This window comes from Lipotes vexillifer, unplaced genomic scaffold, assembly GCF_000442215.2.
Source record: "Lipotes vexillifer unplaced genomic scaffold, Lipotes_vexillifer_v1.1 scaffold851, whole genome shotgun sequence".
In the NCBI taxonomy this organism is placed as follows: Eukaryota; Metazoa; Chordata; class Mammalia; order Artiodactyla; family Lipotidae; genus Lipotes; species Lipotes vexillifer.
The window spans coordinates 481,657-484,646 of record NW_006778810.1 but is presented as its reverse complement, the minus strand read 5'-3'; the positions used below and the strand labels follow the sequence as shown (position 1 = coordinate 484,646).

The window sequence follows — 2,990 nt, the reverse complement described above, 5'->3', positions numbered from 1 at the left end:
GCAGCAGCAGCCTTAGCGTCTCCTGCCCGTCTCTGGTTTCCGAGCTTTTCTCGCGCCCGTCTCTGGAGCTCCTTTAGGCAGCGCTCTTAAAACCCCTCTCCTCGCGCCCCAGGAAACACAGAGGCAAGAAAAGGTCTCTTGCCTCTTGGGTAGGTCCAGACTCTTTTCCCCGGACTCCCTCCCGGCTAGCCGTGGCGCACTAACCCCTTCGGGCTATGTTCAAGCCGCCAACCCCAGTCCTCTCCCTGAGCTCCGACCGAAACCGAAACCGAGCCTCAGCTCGCAGCCCCGCCCGCCCCCGGCGGGTGAGCACACGAGCCTCTCGGGCTGGTGAGCGCCGGTCGGCGCCGATCCTCTGTGCGGGAATCTCTCCGCTTTGCCCTCCGCGCCCCTGTTGCTGTGCTGTCCTCCGCGGCTCCGAAGCTCCCCGCTCCGCCTCCCGCAATCTCTGCCCGCGAAGGGGCTCCTAGTGTGTGGAGACCTTTCCTCCTTCACGGCTCCCTCCCACTGGTGCAGGTACCGTCCTTATCCTTTTGTCTCTGTTTATTCTTTTTTCTCTTGCCCTACCCAGGTACGTGGGGAGTTTCTTGCCTTTTGGGAGATCTGAGGTCTCCTGCCAGCGTTCAGTAGGTGTTCTGTAGGAGTTGCTCCACGTGTAGATGTATTTCTGGTGTATCTGTGGGGAGGAAGGTGATCTCTGCGTCTTACTCCTCCGCCATCTTGGAAAGAGTCTCCGGAAGCATGGAGTCTTAACCACTGGACTGCCAGGGAAGTCCCTAGGTTCTTTTAATATTAACCCTTTTATCGAAGCATTAAAAATTTAGCCTGGATGGCAGGGTTTTAAATTATAATTTGAATTGAAATATTTTTATTATTGCTACTTTTATAAAATCATATTCATCTTTGTGTGTGATTCTGTAGCATATCTTATTCTCATGCTAAAAACTTTGGTTCAGATTTGAGTCTACATAGTTTGCCAATTGCTTTTTAACTTTTTATTGTGGTTGCTATCAATTTTACAATATACACACATAACTAATCCAACTCTACTTTCAAATAACACTGTACCACTTTACAGGTAATGTGAGTACCTTATAATAACAAAATAATCCTAATTCATCTCTCCTATCCCTTCCTCATTGCTTTCATTCATTTCACTTATATATAAGCATACATAAACATATCTATATATCTATATGTATATATATAAAATCTACACCTAAGCATACATAGTCAAATATACATTACTGTTAATATTTTGAATGAACTGTCATCTGTTTGATCAATTGAGAATAAGAAAAATAAAACTTTTAATTTTACTTTCTTTTATTCCTTCTCTGATGCGCTTTCTTTTTTTAATTGGAGTATAATTGCTTTACAGTGATGTGTTTGTTAGTTTCTGCTGTAGAATAAAGTGAATCAGCTATATGTATACATATATCCCCCCCTCTTGAGCTTCCCTCCCACCCCAACTCCATCCCACCCCTCTAGGTCATCACAGAGCACTGAGCTGATCTCCCTATGCTATACAGCAGCTTCCCACTAGCTATCTGTTTTACACATGATAATGTATATATGTCAATGCTACTGTCTCAATTGGTCCCACCCTCCCTTTCCCACACTGTGTCCACAAGTCCATTCTCTATGTCTGCGTCTCTTTTCCTGCCCTGCAAATAGGTTCATCAGTACCATTTTTCTAGCTTTTCTTTTTTTAAGTCGAATTTCCAGGTTATTGTCTTTTCAGAGAACAGTATTTCTTCAGTCTCTAAGGAACTAACAATTATAGAGGCTTTGGTGGAGGTCGTGGGGCAGCTCCCGCAGGTCTAAATCTGGGTGAAGGTGTTTGGTCCTTCCAGGCTTCCCAAGAAGGAGAACTATTCCTGTCTTGCTGTGAATGGCACTCACACAGTAATGTAGTTTCACATACAGCTTGGGAAGCACACAGGCATGGAAAACACTCGCTTTGGAAACGTCCCTGATGGCTTCACCCTCTACTATGTTCCAGACGTCGAACTTCTTAACGGCCTTGTCCTCAGCTGGTGTAGGGAACAGGCTGCTCGTTGCCACAGCCCTTTTTGGCACAACCATTGTTCCTTCTTTCCTTGGTCATCTTGGAAGTGAGGAGGCAAGAGAACCTCTTCCTTTCTTGATGTAGATCTGAGTTAACGACCTTTATCATTTTCTTTCTCTCTAAAGAACTTCCTTTAAACATGTCTTGCAAGGCAGGTCTACTGGCAACAAAATCCCTCAATTTTCGTCTGTCTGAGGGAGCTTTTATTTCCCCTTCACTTTTGAATGGTAATTTGAAAGGGTACATAATTCTAAGTTGGTGGGGGTTTTCTCTCAGCCCTTTAAATATTTCACTCCACTCTCTTCTTGCTTGCATGGTTTCTGAGGAGAAACCATGTAATGGTTTCAGTTTAAACCATGTAATGGTTTAAATTTAAATGATGTAAATCTTTCCTTTGCTCGTCTATAGATAAGGTGTTTTTTCCCCCTCTTTCTTCTTTCTTCTTTTATCGTTGATTTTCTATATTTGAAAACAATATGCCTAGGTGTAATTTTTTGGCATTTATCCTGCTTGGTGTTCTCTGAGCTTCATGAGTCCGTAGTATTCTGTCTGACATCAATTTGGGGGAATTCTCAGACATCATTGTTTCAAATATTTCTTCTGTTCCTTTCCCTCTTTCTTTTCCTTCTGGTAACCCCATTATGCATATGTTATGCCTTTTGTAGTTGTCTCACTGTCCTTGGACATCCTGTTCTGTTTTGGGGTGTTTTTTTTCCCAGTCTTTGGTCTCTTTGCTTTTCAGTTTTAGAGGTTTCCAGTGATGTATCCTCAAGATTAGAGATTCTTTCCACAGCCAGGTCCAGTCTACCAATAAACTGATCAAAGGCATTCTTCATTTCTGTTACAGTACTTTTGATCTCTAGCATTTCTTTTTAGTTCTTTCTTAGGGCTTTTATCTCTCTGCTTACACTCCCCATCT

The 2,990-nt window shown here is 43.4% G+C and overlaps 1 pseudogene; it reads right to left on the bottom strand.

Annotated features, from left to right (window-relative positions):
* Positions 1-1,780: 1,780 nt before the first annotated feature.
* LOC103075620 (40S ribosomal protein S26 pseudogene) lies at positions 1,781-2,110 on the bottom strand (annotated as a pseudogene).
* Between the last annotated feature and the right edge of the window lie 880 nt (positions 2,111-2,990).